The sequence below is a fragment of the Ranitomeya variabilis genome, chromosome 2 (assembly GCF_051348905.1).
Source record: "Ranitomeya variabilis isolate aRanVar5 chromosome 2, aRanVar5.hap1, whole genome shotgun sequence".
NCBI classification, from domain to species: Eukaryota; Metazoa; Chordata; class Amphibia; order Anura; family Dendrobatidae; genus Ranitomeya; species Ranitomeya variabilis.
The window spans coordinates 404,107,873-404,125,555 of NC_135233.1; positions in this window are offsets into that span (position 1 = coordinate 404,107,873).

Below are 17,683 nucleotides of genomic sequence, written 5' to 3' on the forward strand. Positions count from 1 at the left end.
TAGCTAGACTAATCTCGTTAGAGATGATGCCCTACCGGTTAGTTGAAAGCGAAGCTTTCAAAGCCCTGATGGAGTACGCTGAACCACGATACGAGCTACCCAGTCGACACTTTTTTTCCAGAAAAGCCATCCCAGCCCTGCACCAGCATGTTAAACAGCGCATCGTCCATGCACTCAGGCAATCTGTGAGTACAAAGGTGCACCTGACTACAGATGCATGGACCAGTAGGCATGGCCAGGGACGTTATGTGTCCATCACGGCACACTGGGTGAATGTGGTGGATGCAGGGTCCACAGGCGACATCAATTTAGGGACAGTTGTGCCTAGCCCACGGTCTAGGAAACAGTTGGCTGTAGGCGTTCGCACCCCCTCCTCCTCCTCCTCGTCCTCCTGCAGAAGCTACAGCTCTTCCACAGAACGCAGTCGGCCAACCACTCCATCGGCAGATGACACTGTTGCACACCAGTTGTCCCATTATGGGCCAGCTACTGCCAAGCGTCAGCAGGCTGTATTGGCTATGAAGTGTTTGGGCGACAACAGACACACCGCGGAAGTTCTGTCCGAGTTCTTGCAACAAGAAACGCAGTCGTGGCTGGGCACAGTAGATCTTGAGGCAGGCAAGGTAGTGAGTGATAACGGAAGGAATTTCATGGCTGCCATCTCCCTTTCCCAACTGAAACACATTCCTTGCCTGGCTCACACCTTAAACCTGGTGGTGCAGTGCTTATTGAAAACTTATCCTGGGTTCTCCGACCTGCTCCTCAAAGTGCGTGCACTTTGCTCACATATCCGACGTTCGCCTGTACACGCCAGCCGTATGCAGACCTATCAGCGGTCTTTGAACCTTCCCCAGCATCGCCTAATCATAGACGTTGCAACAAGGTGGAACTCAACACTGCACATGCTTCAGAGACTGTGCGAACAGAGGCGTGCTGTTATTTATTTGTGGGAGGATACACGGGCAGGCAGTAGGATGGCAGACATGGAGTTGTCAGGTGTGCAGTGGTCGAAGATACAAGACATGTGTCAAGTCCTTCAGTGTTTTGAGGAATGCACACGGCTGGTTAGTGCAGACAACGCCGTAATAAGCATGAGCATCCCCCTAATGCGTCTGCTGATGCAAAGTTTGACGCACATAAAGGAGCAGGCGTCTGCACCAGAGGAAGAGGGAAGCCTTGATGACAGTCAGCCATTGTCTGGTCAGGGCAGTGTACAGGACGAGGTAGCGGGCGAAGAGGAGGTGGAGGACGAGGAGGATGATGGGGATGAGTATATTTTTAATGCGGAAACTTTCACGGGGGCACAGGAAATTGGTTGCGTGTCACGGCCGGGTTCTGGTTTTTTGAGGGACACAAGTGACGTAGATTTGCCTGCAACTGCCCCTCAACCAATCACAACCGGAGATTTGACAAGTGGAACTTTGGCCCACATGGCGGATTATGCCTTACGTATCCTACAAAGGGACACACGCATTACGAAAATGATGAACGATGACGATTACTGGTTGGCCTGCCTCCTTGATCCACGCTATAAAGGCAAATTGCAAAATGTTATGCCACATGAGAACTTGGAACTAATATTAGCAACCAAACAATCAACTCTTGTTGACCGTTTGCTTCAGGCATTCCCAGCACACAGCGCACGTGATCGTTCTCACACGAGCTCCAGGGGGCAGCAGACTAGGAGTGTTAGGGGTGCACACATCAGAAGTGGCGTTGGACAGAGGGGTTTTCTGACCAGGTTGTGGAGTGATTTTGCTATGACCGCAGACAGGACAGGTACTGCTGCATCAATTGAAAGTGACAGGAGACAACATTTGTCCAGTATGGTTACTAACTATTTTTCATCCCTTATCGATGTTCTCCCTCAACCGTCATTCCCATTTGATTACTGGGCCTCCAAATTAGACACCTGGCCAGAATTGGCAGAATATGCATTGCAGGAGCTTGCTTGCCCGGCAGCAAGTGTCCTATCAGAAAGAGTATTCAGTGCTGCAGGGTCAATATTAACCGAAAAAAGGACTCGTCTGGCTACCCAAAATGTTGACGATCTAACATTCATTAAAATGAACCACAACTGGATTTCAAAATCTTTTGCCCCACCTTGCCCGGCCGACACCTAGCTTTCCTATGAAAAGCTCTTGCCTGTGAATTACTTTTCTAATGTCTAATTTGCTGCTGCAGATTGTACAGCATACGACATGTTTACACCTCCCTAAATGGCCAAACTCCCCACACGGGGCCGTGGTATCGCGACTTGGCGCAAGCACCCGTGAGACTGCTGTTTGTCTGAAGAGGTGGGTGTGCTCGCTTTTGGTTGACGGCATTGCTACTGGGTCCCTCATAGTACAATGTAGTGTCTCTGGCGGTGGTGGTGCGCACCCAACGTCAGACACACCGTTGTAACATGAGTGGCCCTGGGGCGGTCCCGCCGGCCTCAAGAGAGTTCCCCCCTACCCCAGCTCAAACTGGGCTGTACTACGTGCAAAATTATGTCGCACAGCTCCACCAATCTTTAGTCTATTCGCTGACATCATTCAATGTCTGGCACTGACAATACAAATTTGTAGACATCTATGATGCAACTTAAAGTAGTCTGTGTCTGTGTCCTATATTGGCACCATTAAATAGTTACTGCCAAATTACTATGTCAGAAACACAGCAGATGAGCCCACCCCTGTACCTAAGTATGCCATCTTTTTTTTTGTTTTGGTTGTTTTGCGAGACATTAACATCTATTTATATTTTGGGAGTACTGGGACAGACACTCCTTGCACTACTCCTCCACTCAGCACCAAGCTGCCTGCCCGTGTATCCATGTAACCGCTGTAAAACTGCCATGAGCCTATTGTTTGTTATTTTAGGCCTTTGATAGCCTGTCTGCGGTCCCTACTCCTCCACTGACCACCAAGCTGCCTGCCCGTGTATCCATGTAACCGCTGTAAAACTGCCATGAGCCTATTGTTTGTTATTTTAGGCCTTTGAAGCCTTTCTGCGCTCCCTCCTTCCACTAGTCCTCCACTGACCAGACCACTGCTGCCCGTGTACCCCTGGAACCAATTTTAAAGTGCCTACAGCCAGCCCATTTTATTGTGTTAGGCCTTCGAAGCCTGTCTGCGGTCCATACTTCCACTAGTCCTCCACTGACCAGACCACTGCTGCCCGTGTACCCCTGGAACCAATTTTAAAGTGCCTACAGCCAGCCCATTTTATTGTGTTAGGCCTTCGAAGCCTGTCTGCGGTCCATACTTCCACTAGGCCTCCACTGACCAGACCACTGCTGCCCGTGTACCCCTGGAACCAATTTTAAAGTGCCTACAGCCAGCCCATTTTATTGTGTTAGGCCTTCGAAGCCTGTCTGCGGTCCCTCCTTCCACTAGGCCTCCACTGACCAGACCACTGCTGCCCGTGTACCCCTGGAACCAATTTTAAAGTGCCTACAGCCAGCCCATTTTATTGTGTTAGGCCTTCGAAGCCTGTCTGCGGTCCCTCCTTCCACTAGGCCTCCACTGACCAGACCACTGCTGCCCGTGTACCCCTGGAACCAATTTTAAAGTGCCTACAGCCAGCCCATTTTATTGTGTTAGGCCTTCGAAGCCTGTCTGCGGTCCATACTTCCACTAGGCCTCCACTGACCAGACCACTGCTGCCCGTGTACCCCTGGAACCAATTTTAAAGTGCCTACAGCCAGCCCATTTTATTGTGTTAGGCCTTCGAAGCCTGTCTGCGGTCCATACTTCCACTAGGCCTCCACTGACCAGACCACTGCTGCCCGTGTACCCCTGGAACCAATTTTAAAGTGCCTACAGCCAGCCCATTTTATTGTGTTAGGCCTTCGAAGCCTGTCTGCGGTCCATACTTCCACTAGGCCTCCACTGACCAGACCACTGCTGCCCGTGTACCCCTGGAACCAATTTTAAAGTGCCTACAGCCAGCCCATTTTATTGTGTTAGGCCTTCGAAGCCTGTCTGCGGTCCCTCCTTCCACTAGGCCTCCACTGACCAGACCACTGCTGCCCGTGTACCCCTGGAACCAATTTTAAAGTGCCTACAGCCAGCCCATTTTATTGTGTTAGGCCTTCGAAGCCTGTCTGCGGTCCCTCCTTCCACTAGGCCTCCACTGACCAGACCACTGCTGCCCGTGTACCCCTGGAACCAATTTTAAAGTGCCTACAGCCAGCCCATTTTATTGTGTTAGGCCTTCGAAGCCTGTCTGCGGTCCATACTTCCACTAGGCCTCCACTGACCAGACCACTGCTGCCCGTGTACCCCTGGAACCAATTTTAAAGTGCCTACAGCCAGCCCATTTTATTGTGTTAGGCCTTCGAAGCCTGTCTGCGGTCCATACTTCCACTAGTCCTCCACTGACCAGACCACTGCTGCCCGTGTACCCCTGGAACCAATTTTAAAGTGCCTACAGCCAGCCCATTTTATTGTGTTAGGCCTTCGAAGCCTGTCTGCGGTCCATACTTTAAATACTCCTCCACTCACCACCAAGCTGCCTGCCCGTGTATCCATGTAACCGCTGTAAAACTGCCATGAGCCTATTGTTTGTTATGTTAGGCCTTTGATAGCCTGTCTGCGGTCCTTACTTTAAATACTCCTCCACTCACCACCTAGCTGCCTGTGTATCCATGTAACCGATGTAAAACTGCCATGACTGCCTACTGTTTGTTATTTTAGGCCTTTGATAGCCTGTCTGCGGCCCCTACTTGCAATACTCCTCCACTGACCACAATGCTGCCTGGAGTGCCTGCCTGTGTATCCATGTAACCGATGTAAAACTGCCATGACTGCCTACTGTTTGTTATTTTAGGCCTTTGATAGCCTGTCTGCGGCCCCTACTTGCAATACTCCTCCACTGAGCACAATGCTGCCTGGAGTGCCTGCCTGTGTATCCATGTAACCGATGTAAAACTGCCATGACTGCCTACTGTTTGTTATTTTAGGCCTTTGATAGCCTGTCTGCAGCCCCTACTTGCAATACTCCTCCACTGACCACACCAATGCTGCCCGTGTACCCCTGGAACCTATTTAAAAGTTCATAGAGCCTAGTTATATATTTTATTTACTATTAATAAGGCCATGATGGACTACGCTGTACCACGCTACAAGCTAACCAGTCGACACTTCTTTTGCGAGAAAAGCCATCCCAACCCTCCACCAGCATGTAGAAGACCGCATTGTCCATGCACTCTGGCAATCTGTGAGTACAAAGGTGCACCTGACAACAGACGCATGGACCTGTAGGCATGGCCACGGAAGATTACGTGTCCATTACGGCGCAATGGGTTAATGTGGTGGATGCATGGTCCACAGGGGACAGCCTACTAAGTCTGTCTGCAGTCCCTAATTCAAATTGTCCTCCACTGTCTAAATCGGAACTTCCACCTTCTGGCTTTCGGCCTATAGTATCAGAAATTAAACTGCATTTGGCCTTCAACTTTGGTTAGGGCCTACTAACGGCTTCTGCCCCTCCCTGGTGTTGTCCTCAACTAAATAAAGCTGAGCTTCAACCTTCCGGCTCTCATTAAGTGGTTTTAAAAAAAAAAAAATTGGTGGTTAGGGCCTACTAACGGCTTCTGCCCCTCCCTGGTGTTGTCCTCAACTAAATAAAGCTGAGCTTCAACCTTCCGGCTCTCATTATGTGGTTTAAAAAAAAAAAATGGTGGTTAGGGCCTACTAACGGCTTCTGCCCCTCCCTGGTGTTGTCCTCAACTAAATAAAGCTGAGCTTCAACCTTCCGGCTCTCATTAAGTGGTTTTAAAAAAAAAATGGTGGTTAGGGCCTACTAACGGCTTCTGCCCCTCCCTGGTGTTGTCCTCAACTAAATAAAGCTGAGCTTCAACCTTCCGGCTCTCATTAAGTGGTTTTTAAAAAAAAATGGTGGTTAGGGCCTACTAACGGCTTCTGCCCCTCCCTGGTGTTGTCCTCAACTAAATAAAGCTGAGCTTCAACCTTCCGGCTCTCATTAAGTGGTTTTAAAAAAAAAAAAAATGGTGGTTAGGGCCTACTAACGGCTTCTGCCCCTCCCTGGTGTTGTCCTCAACTAAATAAAGCTGAGCTTCAACCTTCCGGCTCTCATTATGTGGTTTTAAAAAAAAAAATGGTGGTTAGGGCCTACTAACGGCTTCTGCCCCTCCCTGGTGTTGTCCTCAACTAAATAAAGCTGAGCTTCAACCTTCCGGCTCTCATTAAGTGGTTTTAAAAAAAAAATGGTGGTTAGGGCCTACTAACGGCTTCTGCCCCTCCCTGGTGTTGTCCTCAACTAAATAAAGCTGAGCTTCAACCTTCCGGCTCTCATTATGTGGTTTTAAAAAAAAAAAAAATGGTGGTTAGGGCCTACTAACGGCTTCTGCCCCTCCCTGGTGTTGTCCTCAACTAAATAAAGCTGAGCTTCAACCTTCCGGCTCTCATTAAGTGGTTTTAAAAAAAAAATGGTGGTTAGGGCCTACTAACGGCTTCTGCCCCTCCCTGGTGTTGTCCTCAACTAAATAAAGCTGAGCTTCAACCTTCCGGCTCTCATTATGTGGTTTTAAAAAAAAAATGGTGGTTAGGGCCTACTAACGGCTTCTGCCCCTCCCTGGTGTTGTCCTCAACTAAATAAAGCTGAGCTTCAACCTTCCGGCTCTCATTAAGTGGTTTTAAAAAAAAAAAAAATGGTGGTTAGGGCCTACTAACGGCTTCTGCCCCTCCCTGGTGTTGCCCTCAACTAAATAAAGCTGAGCTTCAACCTTCTGCTCCAAATTACCATTTTAAAAAATGCAATAGGCTTTTCCGGCCTACTAAAGGTGTCTGCCCCTCCCTGGTGTTGTCCTCAACTGAACAAAGCTGAGCTTCCACATTCTGGCTTTCGCCCTATACTATCAGATATTAAACTGCATTTGGCCTACTAGTGTGGTTAGGCCCTTGAAACAGTGTCTGCTGCTCTTGGGTTTGCTACTCCACTGAACAAAGCAATGCCGCCTGTTTAGTCCTGTTACCAATTTTGAACTGCATGTAGCCTACTTTATTCTTTGGCCCTATATCTGTTTCCTCCTCATCCTGCCCATTGCCCAGCCACTGCTAAATGAGTCTGCTGGTACATTGACCTAGACCACTACATTCCCCTTGTACTCTACACAGCCAGAATCTGACCCTGCTGAAAGTAAGGTTCCCCTTCCCGCATGTTATACCACCTTACACAGGGACAAAGAGGAAGGTGCAGATGAAAGTGCAGGTTCCTTCATCAGGTGGGGGGGCATACTCGTTGGCGACGTCACTGGCACAGGGCCCCTCAGAGTACGCAAAAGTGTCGCTGCTGGTGGGAGGCGCCCCCGCCATGCAAACACACCGCCGTACTTTGAGGGGCCCTGTGCCAGTGGCAATGCGAACGAGTGGGCCCCCCCTGCTTGCTCAGGATCACAGCACTTGCAACTTTTAAATACTTACCTTTCCCTGCAACACCGCCGTGACGTAGTCCGCATTTCCTGGGCCCACGAAAAACTTGAGCCAGCCCTACTCCCCCCACAACTTTCCCCCAATTCCTTATGCCCAACTATTATTATACAGTTAATTAAGATTGGCAAGCTTCAGAAACAAGAATGGATGTTTTTGGCATTAAAATGGGCACTGTAGGTGTTTTCCTGGCCTCCACTCACTGCCGACTATGCTTCCCCATTGACTTGCATTGGGTTTCGTGTTTCGGTCGATCCCCGACTTTTAGCGATAATCGGCCGACTGCACTCGACTCGACTCTGGACAAAATCGGGTTTCCCAAAACCCTACTCGATCTTAAAAAAATGAAAGTCGCTCAACCCTACTTCTGACGGTTAACGCTCCTGATGGTTAACGCTCCTGATGGTTAACGCTCCTGACGGTTATCGCTTCTGACGGTTAATGCTCCTGATGGTTAATGCTCCTGATGGTTAACGCTCCTGATGGTTAACGCTCCTGACGGTTAACGCTTCTGACGGTTAACGCTTCTGACGGTTAATGCTTCTGACGGTTAACGCTTCTGACGGTTAATGCTTCTGAGGGTTAACGCTCCTGATGGTTAACGCTCCTGATGGTTAACGCTCCTGACGGTTAATGCTTCTGGCAGTTAACGCTTCTGACGGTTAATGCTTCTGACGGTTAATGCTTCTGACAGTTAATGCTCCTGATGGTTAACGCTCCTGACAGTTAACGCTCCTGACGGTTAATGCTCATGATGGTTAGCGCTTCTGATGGTTAATGCTTCTGACGGTTAACTCTTCTGACAGTTAATGCTTCTGACAGTTAATGCTTCTGACGGTTAACGCTCCTGATGGTTGACACTCCTGATGGTTAACGCTCCTGACGGTTAACGCTTCTGACGGTTAATGCTTCTGACGGTTAACGCTTCTGATGGTTAATGCTTCTGACGGTTGACACTCCTGATGGTTAATGCTCATGATGGTTAGCTCTCCTGACTGTTAATGCTTCTGACGGTCAACGCTCCTGATGGTTACCGTTCCCGATGGTTAACGCTCTTGATGGTTAGCGCTCCTGCCAGTTAACGCTCCTGATGGTTTGTGCTTCTGATGGTTAATGCTTCTGACAGTTAACACTTCTGACGTTAATGCTTCTGACGGTTAATGCTTCTGACGGTTAACGCTTCTGACGGTTAATGCTCCTGACGGTTAACGCTTCTGACGGTTAATGCTTCTGACGGTTAACGCTCCTGATGGTTAACGCTCCTGATGGTTAACGCTCCTGATGGTTAACGCTCCTGATGGTTAACGCTCCTGACGGTTAACGCTACTGACGGTTAATGCTCCTGATGGTTAACGCTCCTGATGGTTAATGCTCCTGATGGTTAACGCTCCTGACGGTTAAAGCTTCTGGCAGTTAACGCTTCTGACGGTTAATGCTCCTGACGGTTAACGCTTCTGACGGTTAATGCTTCTGACGGTTAACGCTCCTGATGGTTAACGCTCCTGATGGTTAACGCTCCTGATGGTTAACGCTTCTGACGGTTAATGCTCCTGATGGTTAACGCTCCTGATGGTTAACGCTCCTGATGGTTAACGCTCCTGACGGTTAACGCTTCTGACGGTTAACGCTTCTGACGGTTAATGCTTCTGACGGTTAACGCTTCTGACGGTTAATGCTTCTGAGGGTTAACGATCCTGATGGTTAACGCTCCTGATGGTTAACGCTCCTGACGGTTAATGCTTCTGGCAGTTGACGCTTCTGACGGTTAATGCTTCTGACGGTTAATGCTTCTGACAGTTAATGCTCCTGATGGTTAACGCTCCTGACAGTTAACGCTCCTGACGGTTAATGCTCATGATGGTTAGCGCTTCTGATGGTTAATGCTTCTGACGGTTAACTCTTCTGACAGTTAATGCTTCTGACGGTTAACTCTCCTGGCAGTTAATGCTTCTGACAGTTAATGCTTCTGACGGTTAACTCTCCTGACAGTTAATGCTTCTGACAGTTAATGCTTCTGACGGTTAACGCTCCTGATGGTTGACACTCCTGATGGTTAATGCTCCTGACGGTTAACGCTTCTGACGGTTAATGCTTCTGACGGTTAACGCTTCTGATGGTTAATGCTTCTGACGGTTGACACTCCTGATGGTTAATGCTCATGATGGTTAGCTCTCCTGACTGTTAATGCTTCTGATGGTCAACGCTCCTGATGGTTACCGTTCCCGATGGTTAACGCTCTTGATGGTTAGCGCTCCTGCCAGTTAACGCTCCTGATGGTTTGTGCTTCTGACGGTTAATGCTTCTGACGGGTAACGCTCCTGATTGTTAACGCTCCTGATAGTTAATGCTTCTGACGGTTAATGCTCCTGACGGTTAACGCTTCTGACGGTTAACGCTTCTGATGGTTAACGCTCCTGATGGTTAATGCTTCTGACGGTTAATGCTCCTGACGGTTAATGCTCCTGACGGTTAGCTCTCATGACTGTTAATGCTTCTGACGGTTAATGCTCCTGATGGTTAATGCTCCTGACGGTTAGCTCTCCTGACAGGTAATGCTCCTGACGGTTAACGCTCCTGATGGTTAATGCTTCTGACGGTTAATGCTCCTGATGGTTAGCTCTCCTGACAGGTAATGCTCCTGACGGTTAACGCTCCTGACGGTTAATGCTTCTGACGGTTAATGCTGCTGATGGTTAACGCTCCCGACGGTTTATCGCCTATCGTTGGTATTTCCTGATTCTGATCCTTTATAAGAACTTCTGCACCTTCAGTTTTATGCCTGGCACAAGATTCCTTCTATGCTTTCGATCATTACTGACATTCCTTAGTGACCTCATGTTATTAACCTCTTATTATCCCAGTGGTTGCATCTGCATATATCACTCTATGCTGTGCTCATATGACCCTGCCAGATGTCACGTAGCACTGACTATGGGCAGTGAGCCTGGTGACTGGTCAGAAGGTGAGTACCAGGGTTTTTTCTCACCTCCCTTTGCCATCAATGATGGATTATCCTGCAGTGCCGGCCCTTATAACATAGGAATTAGGATTATGCTCAAGAGCAACAGCATAAATTATAGGAAAAAAAGATGAGACGTTCATTGATTTTTTATTGGCGTGTTGTGTGTAAACTCTACAATCTATACAGAGGTCACTGTGCAGGGAGGCAGAAGAGGTTAGCTGTGACTATAACCTTTGGACTTCTAGGAAATATTGACATGTGCATGTTTTTTGGCCTGTGCTGGTCATTGTGCAGGGAGGGTGAAGAGGTGAGCTATGACTATAACCTTTGGACTTGTAGGAAATATTGTTACATTCATGTTCTGTGGTGCAGAGAAACAGAGGAGGTGAGATGTGACATGTGTAATTACTTTTTTTTGCATGGTGTTGAGTGAATGTGCTATGGCACATGTAGAAAATGATATTTGGGGGGTGATGAGGTGAAGTGTGCCCATTTTACTTGACTTGTATGGGAGAGTGCTGTAGACGTGCTCTGTGACTTGCGCAGAGGTCACTGTGGTGGAGGAGGTGAGCTGTGACACCGCTATGCACAGCTGTTATGTTTATTTGTAATCCTGCCTGTGATGATAATGAGATAACTGCAGAGAACGTCCTTCCACAGACGAGTGTCAGCTGATCATGAGGGTCAGTGAAAACTGCAAGTTGTCAGGATCGTGATAAAATGTAAGTAAGGACATTAAACGGTGAAAAAAAATAAAAACTATTTAAAATAATCTGTCTGGCATAAAAACTTAACTAAAACAGGAGATTTTTATCTGACGACACATTTCCTATGAGAGGTGAATCATGTCGGGTACGTGTGTGGGTCCTGGGATGAGATTCTTTTATAGACATGTATCCTGGGAGCCGCGCACAATGGCAGCGCTGTGCACAATGGCAGCGCTGTGCACTATGGCAGCGCTGTGCACAATGGCCGTGTCCCTGCTACTGTGCTGACACTATTGTATGGACCACTGCCTCCTTTTACTATGATCACACAATGTGCTGCACATTATCCCCCAACATTAGGACAGAGCCAGAGCTGGAGACAAGATACGAGCCCGGGCCCCCGATACAGAACCGACAGTGTATAGCTCCATATCGCACTGAAGCTTAGAATATCTGCAGGGGCCCGGCCTGAGAAGATGCTTTGTGGCCCCTGGGTGCAGACATTCTGCTGTGGGAGCCACAAGAGGCATGGATACTAGATCGGGGCAGTCAGAGGACATTCAGCAGTGCCATCATTGAATCACTGGATAAAGAAAGAAGAAGAAGCGAAGAGACCGAGACACGACAAGTTCATTCTGTTACACAATCTCAGCGGCAACAAGGCCGAGCGCCAAAGAAGTCATCGGCGTAAGCTCCTATTAATTGCTGCCAATGATGCCGCTATATCCTGGCAGCTTCTCCTCGGCGTCTGCCTGGTTATTTCTGAGTTCTCACATTCATGTTACTTTTGTTCTGAGAAGTTTGCAGAGTTTCTACTTATGGATATAAAACATCATTAGTGATTGTAAACTACAGAGAAGCCACAGCCCGAGTCCTCTCCACGTGACACCAGGATATATCGGTAAGATGATCCGGTGACTGATCTGCCCACTGAACCGCAGGGAGACCCCCAGAAAGGGGACATCTTCATGAACTCAGTATGTCATAGGACCCCATGTTTGAGCACCGCCACTACCCGGATCTGTGTGTGTTAGGGTATGTGTCCACATTCAGGATTGCATCAGGCTTTGGTCAGGATTTTAAGTGCAGCGCCCCAGAGTTCTGGTCGTTGCAGTACTGTGGCTTCGCCGCTAAGGGGAGCCATGGTACGTTCGATGGCACCGAAGGAGTTCCTCCAATCAGGTATCACAGACACCAATATATTTCACAGCTGGGCCTCCGGGGGGAGCTAAGGGTGCTATTCATTAGGCCACTCCCCACCATAGTGGGTAAACTGGGGGTCAGGCAGAAAGTTAGAGAGAACGCTGACGGGATTGAACGGAGCAACACCCTGTGGCAGGGGGTGTTGTGAAGGGAGAGACTGTAGGGTCTCTGCCAGGGGTGGGATCCTGGCAGAGGCTTGGCATTGAAAGAACGTAACGGGTCCGCGCAGGCTCCTGGAAGCGGCGGGACTCAGGAAAGGACTAGAAGCGAGATAGATTGTGCTGAGTGAGAAACGAGATCAAGCAGAAGGAGAATACCAGCAGGGGTTTTGTTGAAAGAGGCAGCACCCTGCTGAGGCGCAATACCGGTGGCCGGAACGCCGAGGGAGTGGATTAGAATACAGCTTCAAGCCATACTCCAAACAGCGGCAGGACAGTCGGTCTCAGGCGGGCTGTCTACCACATATCACCTATGAAGTCTTGGGGGGCAATTGCGGGAGAGGGGCGACTCTAGGGTCCCGGAAGAACTCCAGGCCTACCTGACAAACGGGTGCCATTCCAACCTGAATACAGGGAAGGGGTGGATTGCAGAGGAACATCAAATCGAGTTGTGAGGGAACTTAAGAAACAGACACAACCGTTGTGGGGTTACTTTCCGTAAGCACAGCAGGGAAGGACTACAACACATAGCGCTAGAAGGAAGGCACAGATTTCCACCTGAGAGGAGAACTCTGGAGGTGCCATTGGACCGGCCGGACTTGCGTAGCCTGGTGAACCGTGTTCCGGACTGAGGACTCAGAGATCTCCAGTAAAGAGGTAAAGAGACTGCAACCTGGTGTCCTCGTTATTTACCGCGACTTACACCCCACAATTGCACCGCTCCACCGCTATCATTACTACCACCTATTACACCGGACGTCCCCCACTGACGGACAGGGCCACGGACCGGGTCTAGCCACCGTGACAACCCCAGGACTGAGATCCCAGAGGCCCGGCTCCGGGTACCCCTCGGCCCTGCGGCGGTGTGGGGGCGCTCCAAACTTGGCGTCACGAACAGGATCTACTTAAGCCTGAAGAATCAGGTCATGTGTGCCTAGAGACTGTGATTTACTGTGCTTGGACTGTACTTTATTGCAAGACTGTGTGCTGTGCCATTTGCCGCCAAAATCCGCCGCCATTGCAGCGCTGAGGAAAGCGCAGGAAGAGAAGAGGGGCGTGGAGTGGGCGTAGACGGGCTGGAGAGCGCGAAGAATAATGGCCGCCCAGTCTAAATATTTCTGTGCAGTGAGGACGTGTCCGTCAGCAGCAGAGATCCGCCTCCTAATCCTTAATGGGGGGCGGAGGCAGAGAAAACGAAACTGCTCACGCAGGAGAGAGCGGGAAAAAGACCAGGAAGCGACCCACGTGGAGGACGCTATGGCCAGCAGCTCCGAACCCGACAGCGGGGTTGAAGTGGAAGTCTCCCCTGACTACCCGGCTGAGCCCAGCAGCTTGTCCTCCGTGGATAACACCAAATTCCTGAGAGCCGAGATGGAGGATTTATATAACCAGCTCCTCCAACTGCATGTAAGAGTCCAGGCCCCGCATCAGGTGGGACCGGCAGTGGATTCCCGGACATCGGAAGAACCAGCGGGACCTGTTGCGGAAAGGGGAATCGTACCAGTGGGTGAGTCCGCCGATCCTACCCCACTAGCAGAGGGTGTGTTAGTGGGTCCCGTAGCAGCACCACCTCTCCCGGGGACCCATAGACTTCAGCGCCTGTTACCATGGGAGGAAGCCACGGGCATGGAACACCGTATGCGAGCCCCAATCACCCCTACTCCCTTGCCGTGTGAGGTCAGCGCGGAGCGCACGGTGTGCCGCTGGGTGAACCCTGGATCCAATCTCATGGGGTTCCCCGGGGTGGAGACCCAGAAGGGAGAAATGGTACAGGCCCTAAGCTGGGAAGAATACCAGATCCAGCTAGAACAGCGGTGGCGAGAGGAAGAGAAAACACATCAGGCTAAACGGGAGGCCTATCATCAAAAAGATTTGGCGGTCAAGGACCGGGCCCGTAAGGACCCCACCACTCACCAGGCCCCGCGCAGGCAGGGCATCGTCACTGTCTTTAAACTCCAAGGAGGCTGGGGCTTCATTAAAGAACCGGGGCTATACGCGGAGGTCTTTGTTAACCGACGGGATGTCGAGTCACACCTTAGGAGGGTCACCCCGATCGAGACCTCTACCCGGGAGACAGTGTTACTTACACTCGGCATTTTGGGGAAAAAGGGTGGTTCGCCCTGAACGTCTACAAGAAAGAGAAACCAGCCCCTGTAGCCAAAGTGCCGCCGTGTGACCGACCTGTAACCACCCTGGTCGCCTCCACCTGCCCAACCACAGAACTTGCGATCTGCCGCCCGGTCGCAGCAACCACTGTAGTGGCTAAAGAAGTTCCTCTTCGGGGGATCAATGTCCCTGATGTACCAGCACAAAGAGAAGTGGGGACACAGACCTTTATCGCCGCGCACGACCTGGTCGTGCAACAGACCCGAACCCATGGGGTGTATCTGGCAGCGGGAGTGGACCTGAAACCTGAATTGCAGGGGTCCGCCCACCAGGTGGCGCCTCATGGAAATTTCTGAAAGAAGAGTAAGATTGCTTTATGAAAATGTAAATAGTTACTGTTTGTTCTTTTGTTCCTGTTGCTGCTAAACCCGCCCAGGGTTAATGGATCCCTTTGTTGACCCGGGATCCCTGTGTTTGTTCTGAGTTTTCCTAAAATTTTTGCACAAGTTTAAAGAACTGCAGAAATCATGGACTGTGCATGATTCGAACTTCCCTTGTAAATAGTTTGCACCTTCTTAAAGGTGCTCCCTACTGGTTTTAGCCAAAGACACTTTGCGAAGATATTTGCCCTATTTGTTTGAGCCAAAGACACTTTGTGAAGATACCTTTCCTACCGGTTCTAGTTAAAGACACTTTGCGAAGATACCATGCTGGAACCTTTGCATGGGCCGGTAGGCTGAGAAGACGAGCTACCTTAGAAAGACTTGGTCTCCTCTTAAAGGGGATGTGAGAAACTGAACTTGAGAGAGATACTGTTGCAGAACAGTAATGCCATAATGATGCCTTGAAAAGAAATGTAACTGTTTTACATGCTAAGTTATATGTGTTGAATTTGTTGAAATGTCTAAATAATGTTTGCAGAAAGAAAAGATGCAGAGAGCCCGTAGGGGTAGAGATTGAGGTCTGCATAGTTGAAAGTAAGCAAAGTAATAATGAAGGTGAGGATAGAAGGTAAACCCCGCGTCCCCATTGAAAGTTACTTTGTTACTAAGGACAGAGAGTGAACCCGTAGGGGTTAGAGAGTGAGTCCTTAAAGGAGCCGAGTAGAGCTGGCTCAGAGTTCTTTAAACGAAAGGAATGTTATGTCTATACTATGTATAGTAGAGAAAGGCAGTAGGCCCTGGATGAACAGGGCGGTCCTGTAAAAGAAAGGAGAGGCAGTAGGTCTGGTGCCATAGGGACAGGCGGTCCTGCAGGTTCAAAGTAGGGGAATGTGAAGTTACCTTACCCTGTAATGTGATTATAGGAAGGCCTTTGGTAAACTAAGAGTGTATGTTTCTTAAAGGCAATGTTAATTTATTGTTCCAGAATTTGCACTAAGTAGAATACCCGGTTGGGTAACAGGAGTTATGCATAGCCTGTAATTTATAATGTTGACCATGTTTGTAACGTTAAAAGTGTCCTCACCTCCCATAAAGGGAAGCCTGTTCAAGTATACTTATTGTTTTGCACTCAACAAAATTGTATGTCTGTTTACTAATCTGTATTGTTGTTTTTCTTCCCAGTCCCGGAGTACTGTGTTTAACCAGGGGGGAGTGCAGCGCCCCAGAGTTCTGGTCGTTGCAGTACTGTGGCTTCGCCGCTAAGGGGAGCCATGGTACGTTCGATGGCACCGAAGGAGTTCCTCCAATCAGGTATCACAGACACCAATATATTTCACAGCTGGGCCTCCGGGGGGAGCTAAGGGTGCTATTCATTAGGCCACTCCCCACCATAGTGGGTAAACTGGGGGTCAGGCAGAAAGTTAGAGAGAACGCTGACGGGATTGAACGGAGCAACACCCTGTGGCAGGGGGTGTTGTGAAGGGAGAGACTGTAGGGTCTCTGCCAGGGGTGGGATCCTGGCAGAGGCTTGGCATTGAAAGAACGTAACGGGTCCGCGCAGGCTCCTGGAAGCGGCGGGACTCAGGAAAGGACTAGAAGCGAGATAGATTGTGCTGAGTGAGAAACGAGATCAAGCAGAAGGAGAATACCAGCAGGGGTTTTGTTGAAAGAGGCAGCACCCTGCTGAGGCGCAATACCGGTGGCCGGAACGCCGAGGGAGTGGATTAGAATACAGCTTCAAGCCATACTCCAAACAGCGGCAGGACAGTCGGTCTCAGGCGGGCTGTCTACCACATATCACCTATGAAGTCTTGGGGGGCAATTGCGGGAGAGGGGCGACTCTAGGGTCCCGGAAGAACTCCAGGCCTACCTGACAAACGGGTGCCATTCCAACCTGAATACAGGGAAGGGGTGGATTGCAGAGGAACATCAAATCGAGTTGTGAGGGAACTTAAGAAACAGACACAACCGTTGTGGGGTTACTTTCCGTAAGCACAGCAGGGAAGGACTACAACACATAGCGCTAGAAGGAAGGCACAGATTTCCACCTGAGAGGAGAACTCTGGAGGTGCCATTGGACCGGCCGGACTTGCGTAGCCTGGTGAACCGTGTTCCGGACTGAGGACTCAGAGATCTCCAGTAAAGAGGTAAAGAGACTGCAACCTGGTGTCCTCGTTATTTACCGCGACTTACACCCCACAACTGCACCGCTCCACCGCTATCATTACTACCACCTATTACACCGGACGTCCCCCACTGACGGACAGGGCCACGGACCGGGTCTAGCCACCGTGACAACCCCAGGACTGAGATCCCAGAGGCCCGGCTCCGGGTACCCCTCGGCCCTGCGGCGGTGTGGGGGCGCTCCATATGCAGGTAAAATCCTGACCAAATCTGCACCTGAGGTCACTGGCAGGTCACCTGCGGTGTTCTGGCGTGTTTTGCTCATTGTAAGGACATGCTGCGATCTTAAAAGACGCGTCACATGTCCGTTTTCGTGGGTGTGCCGCATGCGTTTTTTAATGCATGGTGGAGACAGGATTTCATGAAATCCCCTCCACTATGCTGTAACATCTGGATGCTGCGTGTTTGACGCTGCGGCTCAACGCAGCGTCAAACACGCAGCGTTTCCTGAACGTGGACACATACCCTAACAGGTTTATTCCCAGCGTCGCAAATCAACACCAGGGCAGCACGTGGCTCAGTGGTTAGCACTGTACTATATAAA